A 12,738-nucleotide genomic window follows, 5' to 3' on the forward strand; every position below is an offset into this window, starting at 1 on the left:
ACTTCAGATCACACGAGCCAGCATTCCCACTTTGCAGACTGGTAAGAGTTGTGTCATTGAGTTATTGCATTGCTTGCACAACTTGATTGTAAGCTGTTTCAGTGTTATTGTTCCCAGCTGTGAACGCCCACAAAATGAAGGAAACACACAACACAAAATCTTCACAGAACCATTTTTTTTATAAAGCTCCCTTCTGCTGCACGGATTTCAGGATTCCTCTTCATGGCATACTTTCAGATTATATTCTTATTTTCAAAAAAAGTGCCAATTTGTTTTCATTTCCTTGCCGAAATAGCTCAGGAGTAAGCCACTATTAAATTCATTGCACATTTATATTTAATTAATATTTTAGACAAATCCCATGCATTTATCATGAGCCTGTCAATTTGGTGGAGCCTTTAACCCCACTCTGCTAAGCTACTTATGATTCCATGCCACTATTTATCGTTGTAAACACTGTTTACATAACATTAGTATGGATCTATTTCCCATGCAAGCAAATGGGTGACATAGATCCACACAGCAAAACTAACACTAATTCATTTTGATCCCACTGGAGAATAATAATGACATAACGACAGTATCTACAGGGACACCGTGTGGGGTTTGGACTCATCCGAAAACACATTAAAAACAGTGCTTATCAGAGGCTGTAATGCTATGCCAAAAACTAAAAGACTGATATACAGCTGCTGAACACTGGACACATATCTTATTCAGAAGGAGCACTCTGTTCCACAGGCTCATAAAAATGTCTGGAGTTAATAATGTGCAAGCCAAGGCTCTGTCACTTTCAGTGGGAGATGCATTAAGGTGCTGATGGACACTTTATGGGGGAAACATGGAGCTGCATTTATAAGACGGGCACACACGAGCTGCATCTCTCCCAGAGTCACCTTGTGTTCACATGCGCGAGGCGACGTGGCACAACAGCCCGGCCGTCTCCGTGATGGATACCTCTCCCTCAGGAGATGAGTATATTAGAAGAGGGGACCAGAATCTGTAACCGTTTATCCATCATTCTTCTGTCTTTCTCTCTCTCCATCAGCCTTCACAGCAGCATTCGCAGTAACAGTTTCTAATGAAGATCTGTGTGAAAATGGCACAGGAACATCTGCAACACATTCAAATCTAGAGTGAAACATGAAGATTAAACCAGTAAAAAAAAAACTGTTGGTGCCACATTAGGCATAATTCGTGAAAATGGAAGAATTCTCCTTGGACCAGGCTTTTGCCAACCTTCTGTATGGACTCTGAATATTTATGGTCCTCACTGTGCCCCTTTCTTTTCTGCTCCATTTTCCACTCTATATTTAGGCACTGTGTCACTACATAGCAGATGCACAATTTGTCAAGCATTTTCTCCCCAGAGTCTTGTAATTCCAAGAAATGAAAAGATTATTAGAGCTGCAAATGCAGGTATTCATGTGCAGTTGATTGACAAAGAGCAACACTAAAGCGGAAAATGTTTTTACAGTTGCCTCTTATTGACTTTCCTCCACCCCTGTTGGATATCGCAGCCAACTCCTGACACCATGAACTCTCCTGATGCCCATTAACCAGCTTTAATCATTTAAACACTTTTGGGAATTAATCACCCTAATCCGATTGGCAGAGAAAGTATCAAACCACTTAATTTGATCTGGCCTAGCCGGCTTTTGCAGAGAAAGGGGGGATTTAAGCAGCTTTTCCCAGATGGCTGTTGTGTGCATTAAACATTGTAAGAAGGCGTATGCCAATAGAGCACCTCTGACCGCTGAAACAGCCCATGGGACTGATAAAAAGAGCAAAAATGCACAATTAAATCTGTCTGGATATTTAAATATTCACATTTGCAGCACAGTTTACACACATATTTGTATTTACAGCACAATTTCAGACCATTGTTGTATCTGTTTCATTCTTTAAAAATCAAAAGGAGGCAACCAATTCATATATTTGTGGTTATTTTCATAAGATACACAAGTTTTCTGCTGCTGGTGTTCGTTGCAGACATCAGGTGTTGCATCCTTTTGGCCAAAGAGGTCAGTTTGTAGAAAACAGTGGGACTTCAATCCCTGCGGTGCCAGGTTCAGGTGCAAGAGCAGCAGGAGGAGGGTTGTAAGATATGCTGGAGCTCCTTCCAGACCTGGAATCACACCGTAAGCCTTGAACTGAACACTCACAGTTAGACAAAGAAAGCCACAGCTAAATACTGCCTCACATTCACTACCTGACTCAGTGAACTGGCTAAGAAGCAGATGACGGCGTCATGTCCTGTTGTGGGCAGAGGGAGATATGTAAATTAGAAGTGGTGATTAAGATAGAAGGCAGGTGGGGAAATAAATAACAGATCCAGCTGAACGCCTTCAGGCAGAGAATATTTCTATCAGAGGAGCAAATTAAGAGCCCACAAGCACAACAAAAGCTCTTTTATAACGCTCACTTTCTTTACCATAAACACTGCAGAGAACCATATCACAGAACTGCACTTTAATTATTTGTTAAGGTCTGATAGTAAAGCCAGGCGATCTGTATAGCATTGAAGGAAATTGATTTATTGCCCTCTTACATCCAGAGAAAATGAAAATGAGTTTGACTCCCACAGTAGGTTGTCATAATGAAAAACATAATAGTCGGTGAATGCCAAACATTATGAGAAGCAATTCCATTAAAGTGTTAGAAAGTTCCACAGTATGTGACTTTTCAAGGTTCTTCCACAAATGTGCAATCAGAATATTAACAGTATGTGTCTAGAAGTTGGCCCACGTCCGTGTGCCGGTGCAGGGGGAAAGGATGTGCGGGGGAGTCCCTCGGGACTGGAAGAGGGCTTTTTGGCTTTGCGATTATCTAACACACAAAATGCAATATGTGTCGAATTAGCTGAAAGCGCTCCATCAGGAGGGGAGAGGTCGGAGTCTCAGACACAAGCACCACTTTGTATTTCTACCCCTCTCCTATAAACACATATCCCTTTAGCGGTGCATGGAAAATGCAAAGTGTGCAACTTGGGAGATGTACCAGTCTGTAGTTGCAGTAGTTAACGTCAATCATAATTGGGTTTCCTCCGACCGAAGGAAAGTGAACGAGGACAGTGGGGAGCTTCTCATCTTCACACATCGTTCCACTCTGGAGAAACGCTGTGTGCAGATTAATGGCATCTTCCGTGGCGAGATTTGAAAACTTCCATTAATGGAACACCAATGATAATTTATTTGGACAGCCGAGCTGCTTCTCTGTGAATAATGAAGTGGCCTCAGGATCATTAATATGATGGATTCCCTCTAATATAGGGACGCTGTGCCAGTAGTCCTGGCTGTAAAAAGAAAAAATATACTACCTGTGTACATTGTTTGTGTTATTGATTTGACACTGTGTCCCACTTTAAGGGGATTGATGATTTAACAAAAAATATATATATACCTGAGGATTACCATTTGAAACATTAATAGTGCTAATGAACACATTAATCCTGTATGCAGATATGCCAGGTGATGAGTCAGTCAGGCATGACAGTCTGCTGTGCGACTTGCAGGGATATGGTTTTTATTCACAGTCTATCCCATCAGTCCATAAAGAAGGACTAACAATTAACTGTGCCCAAACCTGCCAGAGCTACTATCCCTGATGCATCACGGGACCAGCCTGCATATGTCAGAGCTCGCTGCCTTCAGATTTTCCATTAAAACTATTAAAAGCATCTATTAAACAGCAGAGCGTTATGCTTTCAATATTTTGAGCAAAACAGAGCACAGACGAAGACAGATTTTTCCCTTCGGTCTGTGGTTGTGCGACTGCTGTGGAAGGCTCATAAATAGGTAATCGTATAGGAGCTGCTGCAGGTTAAGCAGGAGAGCTCGCTGAGGGCCGGGGTGACTCATCGCACTGTCTCTTTGCATCATGTCAGTAACCTGGAGTGTGCACCTGTCACTGTTACCCCCTACCACCACCTCGAAACCACTGACTCAAATAAACAAGAGCCTCTTGGACTATCCAAATATTTTCCCCAGTTTATTGAAGTGCCTATAATCAATTTTTTTTACAATTACAATGAATGAAATGATTGCATGTAATGTGAAAGGAGTCACTCTTAGTGACAAACCCATCTAGAGTTATTTGCTACGCAGCACTAGTTAGCGTTTTTAGCGTCTTTCAGCTAATTGTTTTGGTTCATTCTCACAGAGTCATTTTGTTTTCAGCAGAGAAGCAATAAAACCCACTCTATGCAATGTGCTAGATTCAAATTGCAGAGCATTAATGTAGCAGCAAACAGATGTAAAGATGAGTAATATGTCTACCTGAGCTGAGGATGAAGTCGCTCTCCCTCTGTGTGTGTTGTTATCCGAGCTTCTCCTTGCTTTTGTTGACATAGCCGGGCCGGCCTCGTTCGCATTTTAGCGCATGAGTGTCTCTCTGTTGTGCCCTGCTGGCTAGCTAATGGCCACCGCTGTACACTGCACTCATACAGTGATTACCGCAGACAACGCCTTCCCGATTCATGGTGTCATCGCAGAAGCATTGCGCCCAACCTTTGTTTAAAGTTTAAAAAATAGAGTGCTTTGTCTTAACTGTCGCCTTCGCTGGCTAAGCTTTCCAGGCCTATGTTGCAGTGCTGGCACAAAGATTGTGGTTTATTTACAATAGTCTTATGCCTTTGTGCATTCAGCTGCTGGGAAAATAAGACTGGTCCAGAAATTCTTTATCAGTTTTTGTCGTGCACAAAATCATTTTGTACTTTGTGAACAATACAACTAAAATGCTGATGGAATGATTGTAGTGGATTGCATAATCTTCTGCGGTTCAATATGTATGCAAACTATATTCCGCTGAAACAAAAACTAATTATTTCATTTTATGACGCTTGCATTATGTATGCGCCGTAAAACTCCTCGTCTGCTTCTCCCTCTGATTTCAATCAATAGCCACACGTTTGCTAATGTTCCTTTTCAATGTTCTACGCCGAGCTGTAATTGCAGGTGGGTTTATTATCTGAGCCTTGGCAGGCTGTCGTTTGTGCCCTTATTTGAAAAGCTATTTTTAGTGCACACTGCCACTGTGGCTGATGTTGTGCCTAATAAACAATACAGGAGACCCTGGGATTCCTGTGGATGGCAAAAGGTCAGGAAGGACTACTTGTTTGTGTGTGCCATCCTGCCTCTCATTTTCAAAAGCCTCTAATGGACCCACATGGGTCTTTCCACGCTGAAGGAACACTCCGGACATAATTAAAGAACTGCAGAAATCTATGATGCTCTGCCACACCAACGTTTTCTGTGTCAATGGCCTGACTACGCAGGACATGTGTTGACTTGGACTGCCTTTTAATAAGAGACTCAAGGCTCACATGTGTGACCCCTGGGAGAGGAGTAATCATCAGGATGTAAGATGAAGAAAGATTTCTGGAGCTGTTCATCTGTTCCAGCACTCTGGTCCAAGGCTCTTTAAATGACCAGACTGCTCTGCAAATTAGTTTGGTCATCCATCCCCGGACAGCTGTCTGCTGCAAGAGAGTGATCATCCTGGAAAGCTGTGTCTCGTATCTTTCGACCCATCATTCTCATGATGTTCTCTTATTTCATGACAGAGATTCCCATGCTCCGTAACATGAGAATAACCATACAGTTCACGTAAAGCCATGAAACAGGCGGTTAGATCAACGTGACAGTTGCTGGGAAAAAAAAAAAGATGCCATGTGAGAAAATGCCTCCATTGTGAGAATGGTTATAAAAAGATTCTCCATCTGATCTGACTATGGATGATTCTTGACAACATTGACATTGTTTTCCCTTGTTAAGCTGAATAATAGATGCCCCGCTATGTATAATTCATCTGAAATGCAGTATTTGTGAACTTTCTTTTTAGGATTTGAAGGTTGGAGTTTCACAGCCGCTGTGTCAGTCTTTTTTATTTTCAACATCGAGATGAACTGAGGCTATCTGCTGGATGTAGTCCTAATGAGAACATCACAACCTCAATTGGAGCAATCAAAGCACACCCACAGAGCTGGTGTTGCCTTTTTTCAAATTGTCTGAATTAAAAACAAAACATTCATGCTTGTCCAATTACTACATGAACAACATATTGGCATATGGACCCACTAAACATATTCACAATGTTCATGACACACTAACTGTGCATCCAGAGATACTGGACACTGACAGACATTGAGTCAGTTTAACACTGGGGACTGCTGCAAGTATACATATTTTATTGGCATATCCATATTTTATTGAAGTGCTCATTATGTTGAGTGATGGCTGAGATGGAGATTTAATCAGGTCCTTTTTAATCTCTCATTCATTTCATAATGACCTATTTTTCATTTGACATTGAGTCAGAGGTGGACGAGCTATTTTACTGAAAACTGGCACTGAGAACTGTGAGCAAGAAAGTTTCTTGAAGATTTCCACTGCAAGCTGGAAGTGAAAAGCTGATGGAAGATACTGACGTTTTTATTGATAGCAGGATTACCCAAGGACTTGCCTCTTCATTTCAGGGACTAAATAGAGACGAGAAGACGAGAAGACAAACTGAAAATGTTAGGTACACTATACTGTTTTATACCTGATGTCGGATTTGATCCTGTTTTCACATATCTTATACCGAGAGTCTACAGCCAGGCGAGGCTCTTCTAAAGCTGTACTTATAAGCTAATTGCTAACGTCAGTGTACTAACAACAATTTACCATGCTCACCAGCGAAACTCCTTCTTTTGTAAAGTACCCGGCAATAAAAATGCTGCGTTCTGCACACACTGCAAGAGTACATTTTCTGTCGCACACGGACGAAATGCCGATTATAAAAGATCCGTTTTGACGGCCAGATAGCGATAGCCTGCCTATGGTGCATGCATGAACGTGTGGTGAACCTTTAAAGACAGCGTTTAGGGGTTTGAAAACCAAACATGCAAATACTGTATTTTGTTGTACCTCAAGTATCACAGGTGGAAAATGTTGCGCTGACAGTGGTGCTAAATGAAAAGTTAGGGGATCCTCAAATATATTGCAGCTCATTTTGAATTGGACATGAATGTGCGTATACCAAATTTCATGGCAATCCATCCAATAGTAATAATTTCACTCAAAACCACACATGTCAGCCTCGTGGTGGCTTTATAAAACATTATCACCGACGTAGCTGCGCTTATAGGAACCATGAATGTTTGAAAAAAAAATGTAAAACTGTACCAATCCATCCAGTAGAGATATTTCACTGAATATACTGTTAGTGAAAACTTTGACCTACTAGTCAGGGCATCACCAAATACATAAAGTTTCATGCCATCCATAGAACCACACTGCGAACATGACAACAAATGTATGAATAGGTTGGTAAAATAATGTCCATGTAAACCTCCACTCCACTGGCCCGGTGCTGTATTTACACTGCATGTGCTATAAAGAGATTAGCACGAGTTAAACATTAACAACTGAAACTATCAGCGTGACCAATAGAGTAGCTTCCTCCGACAAGGTGTGTTGTGAGGTATATGAGGGATGACAGTTTCTTAAAATAGGTTGACGATGTGATACCGAAGGCAACCATGGTTACCAAGATTGAGGTGAAGGGGGAGGGTGAATCTGTAGAGGAAACATTATGGGTTATCTGGGTTAGTAGCTTAAAGCTAATTAACTATAGATCATGCCTGGAGATGTTTCTATAGGCACAGTGAGTGCTATATAAGGTGTATATGCGTACATCCAGATTTAAAGCAATAAACCTGTGCAGATTGTCACAGCAGAAAGTGCTAATATTACAATTAAAGCCACTAAATGGCTCTGTTTTATGTAACGGTTCCTGTAACTGCTTGCCAAGTTACACTGGCAAGCAAATAAGTGAGAAACAGGAAATCACAGAGACAGTGGGGCAGAGAAGAGACGCATTTTCATCGGAAGTGTTTGATATTTTTCTTTTTTGCAGTTTTCTTTTGGTAAAACAGGATTAAAAAAAGATTGTCTTTTTGTGAACAATCATTAACTGAATTTGCAAGTATAACTCTTACCAGAGCAGGTACCACTGATATATTTGACCCTAACACCAGATGTCAGACCCACAATAATAGATTTTTTAGACATCTCTCTAAAGGTAATAACTTGTACAGAACAATAAAGCAGAATTAAAACACATACTGGGGCATTCAAACTGAAGTAGATCACATAGGTTCATAATGTGTTGTAAATGTTAAAAAGTAATTATCTACATATGAGAGCTATCTAGAATGCTGCATGTAGTTTGAAAGTGACTATCCAGTGTTGTCTAGAGTTCTTCAACTGTGTTGTGATCTTGTTTTTGCTCATTATTTCTGTTGTTTCTTCTCTCTCTGTCCACTTCTCACTCCACTTCTAAGTGTAAAGAACTCTTGCAAGTAATTGCAACACTGCTCACAATGCTCAAGTCCAAAGTAGCACATCTTAGATATAGTTTTGTGCAGCATGCTAGTAAAATTTCACCGGGCAACAACTAAAAGTACTGCGGATGGGAAATGTAAAAGTGGGGAGACGTGTGCTCGTACCCACATATCCATACGCATCAAAATACCCTCAACTTCAGGAGTCGACATGGTCTGTCGCTCAATTTGTGTATCGTATTGCACCGCTCGCTAATTCCACTGGGACGTGAGAGTTTTCAGGTTTTCTGTCATGCCGGGAGTAAAGATTCCAGGCGATGTGATGTATAAATGAAGAGCTGTGGCTGCACAGGCTTGAGCTGTCTACTCACATTATCAGCGGGCTTCTTCCTCTCATGAAGTCTGCGGGGGACGGGTAAGGTCAGGAGTCAGCCATATTTTTGGCCGTTGTGGGTCGATTGAAAGATTGTGAACGCCTCCCTGACCCCGTGCGGTCATTACCTCGCTGCAGCACTTTTCACATGAATGACTGATGAACAGTAAAGGTATATTCCTCTGTTTCGTCTGTTGATCACATCTATTCCAATTTTAAACGTCGAAAAAAAAAAAACGGGACCATCTTTCACATCCCATTATCCTATTCTGAAGGAAGCGGCTACAATGCTAATGGTCACTCTCCAGGGACACCTGCAGGGAGGAAAGCCTCAGATCACATTATTTTGAGCAGTTGGCTGTTCCCTGTGGGTTGGCCGCTCACAGATGGTGGAGAGTTGTTTGTGATGTGTTAAACTTCTTTCATGTTGACCCGAATTAACTTGTGCTAATCACACTACTGACTCCAGGGATCAGCAAGGTGATCCTTGATGATTACAGTAAAAATAATGGTTTGATGTAAGTCAGCTAATAATACAATACTACAAGTGAATGTCTAGTGTGTCTAGTAGAATATTTTTTCCTTAAAACCTGTTAAATATCCAAACAGTTTGACATTTTAAGAAATGCATATTTTATTTCTTGCCAGGAGGTAGAAGATTGATACCACTTTTTCAATCTGAGAGTGGTATTGATCTTCTCAACTCTTGATAGATGGGGTACAAGACATACAAATCTCCTGCGGTCTCCTGAACAGTGGTTGTAAGTAGTAAGTAGACGGATGTTTCGCTCATGCACCTCATTGTGAATTTAATACGCTACAAATCAGCAATTGAATCAAAGCAGCTCGTTTTTTAACAGAAACTGTGCCGGATTACAATCAGTTTTTTTTTGTTTTTTTCATCGTGCAGTGACCGCACAACTTCAATTTTTCACTCTTTCGCCTGGAGATCTGACCTTCAAAGAGAATATAGAATTGACGTTGGATAGGAATGATAGAACCTTCTCTATGTGTGACCTTTTCAGTGATGTATCGCTGCTAAGCATGAAGTGATATCAATGGTTTCATGTCCTTATGATGTGCCAAGTACATATGTCACTGTACCTTCCTCCAGGCATTTTAGGTAGACGGTGCCGGACACAAGGACATGTCCTTATGTCCAGGGTCATTGGAGAAGGCAACAGAGGGTGGCGGACCAACAGCAACTAGCAGACTCTCAAACAGCCTGCTGGCCTCCATTAAAGCCCTGTGGCTATTTCATCCAGCCATTACGGAGAGGTGTGAGACACTCTCCCTCTCGCTTTGTGCTATTGCTGCAAAGAACAACGTATCATTACACATGGATGCGCCGCTGAAGCAAAGTGAAGCTCCATTAAACAAATTATCAGCACTTCAGCACAGTGATTGTCTTTCAAAAGCCCTGCAATCTGAGATTGATACAATTTGATTGTGGCATTAACGCACCATGTGCTGGAGTGAATATCACAAGCTCATTGAGGTTCCTGGGTCGAAATGTTAAATCAAAAGCCTGGAAATATTGGCCCACTCCAAACAAGGCCCTAATTAAAAAATGAATCCATCAGGGACACATAACAGAATAAGATACGCAGCTCGCTTCAAGTGAGTATCCTGCCTCTAATAGTATTGTGTTTCATCTCATTTTAATTTTCTCTTTCTATAGGGGCACATTCAGTGGACAAGCGGCAGTTATTGCAGATGATCCATTGTAATTGCCATCACACTGTGTACTAAGTTTTCATGTAAAACTCATTGCCCCCGTTATTACATAAATCCTCACAGTTTTTATTTGCTGTCTACTTCTATAAAATACACACTGAATCTGCTCTTGCTGGAACACTATATTGAAGCAAACGATGCCTGTTTGGAGATACCTTGCAATCATACTGCCTACAGGCTGTTGTATGCAAACAAGGTGCAGCAGCTGAAGAGGCCTTGCCTCAAGGAAAACAATAAAGTCCTGCCAGAACAAGAAGATGTGAGAAGAGAATTAATTCAACCGTGTATAACTTTGCAATAAGTGAAAGAGAAAATCTTCAAGCCTGTACATCATGTTCAGTCGGTCAGTCCTCCCCTTTGGTCCTGACTGAAATATCTCAACAGCCATTGGATGGATTTCTATTCAATTTTGTTCATCTATTCATGCTCCCCAGAGGATGATTCCTACTAACTTTGGTGATCCCCTGACATTTTCTCTAGCGCCATCATCAGGTCAAATGTTAATTGTCCAATATTTTCGTTTATGACCAACTATCTGTAAAACTATTGGCATTCCCCAGATTGTGTTGGATTAGCTAATGTTAGCATACTAACATGGCATATTAAAGTCTAGTAGCTAAATTACAGTGGTGAACAAAGTACATATTATACCTGCTAAACATCATCATGTTAACATTGGCATTTGGAGCATGTTAGCATGCTGATGTTAGCGTTTAGTTTTAATGTAATAAATAACATTTGTTGTGTTTCATAGTATCTCAAGTCTTTATTGAGGATTCTGCAAAGCATGCACACACAAGAAAAACAAGCCGTCCACCGCAACACCAAGGCAATTTTTGATTTCACTGATCTGTAAACTCGTTCTATTTTTGTGTTGGTGTAAGCGGCAGACTGTGCTTCCCATTAGGTGTGTGGCGGAGTCCAACTGTGTCCACCTGCTTGGTGGAAACAGGAGGTTCAGATACAGTCCGGCTCAGACAGGTTTGCTCTGTGTTACTCACCTTCATCAGGAATTCTCACTGGGGGTTAACTCACTCTCCTCCCACTACTTCCTCCCCTCCTCGCTTTATATCTGATCCTTCGCTGCAATGCTTTGCCTCACTTTCCTTGATCTTGGCAGTGTGTTGTTTCAGAGGGTTCTGCTGATCGTCGAAAGCGCTCTGGTTGTTCCAGCACCGCAGCATCTGCTCTTCTATCAGCTCTTTTCTCTTCAGATTTTCTTCTGTTTCTCACCCACCCGTTTCCTTTTTCATCTATAAATCGTAAATCTGTTTTTGCAGTTTTGTGCTGTTACATAGCTTATAGCCCTCAGTTCTTGGCATGAGTGAGTACTTTACATCAAATACCATGATGTTATTTGGCAGCTTCATGATGTACAACTTCTTGGCTTAAAACAACATATTTTGACAATCTGCTCTTCAATCCAACTCAAATGTAGAAAATGTGCATCTGCAACAGAGCTGGTTGTCTGTTTGTTCCACCCTCACTTTCCTTTAAAGTACATCTTGAGGAGCAATAACAAAGTCATCAGCTGCACCGAATTGCATTTTAACATAAATCTTACATTCCCTAAACAACATGTAACTCCAAGATGTATCCGGTGTCCTTTCACATGATGTGCATTATTCATAGTCTGACTAACAAGTCACAGGAACAAACTCTGACAGCATACAAAAACAACCTGAATAAGGGACTTGTTTTTGTGAGTGTTATTAAGTATGCTTCTTTGTGTCCAGCCAAAATATATGCCCATGCCAAACCCAATGGGGAGCCGTTACTACAAGAAGAGAAGTTTCATTGTTTGGTATGCCAGCAAGAGGAATATATCTACAGGAAATACATGTCTGGGCCCATATATTGCATTCTGGGTGTACACAGCCTTATCGTGAGGAATTCAGAGTTAGGAATGTCAGCTGATGTCTCTCTGTGGATACTTTCACAGTATACGGTGTTGCCCACAAATTAATTTACCCTTGTATCAGCTTCAGGCGTCGCCTCTCCTCTCTCTATTCTGCATTTACAAGGGGCTGATACGAGTGGATTTAGTCTGTATTGTGAAGCAAAAATTACATGATTGTTAAAGGCCGAAATGGGGACACAGCTGAGCAATGATGTTTCTGCTGGCAAACTCCCGTACAGCCTTTCTCTTGTTACACAACTCCGCTATCATCAAGGTTAATTAAAAATGTCACCATGGCTTCACACTGTTTTCAAGTCACCTCCGGAACATTTCCACAAATTGTATCTTTCTTTCTTTTCCCTCTATCTCTACTGCAGTTTCTCCCTCTGCTCTCCCACAAGG

The sequence above is a fragment of the Pholis gunnellus genome (assembly GCF_910591455.1).
Source record: "Pholis gunnellus genome assembly, chromosome: 15".
NCBI lineage: Eukaryota > Metazoa > Chordata > Actinopteri > Perciformes > Pholidae > Pholis > Pholis gunnellus.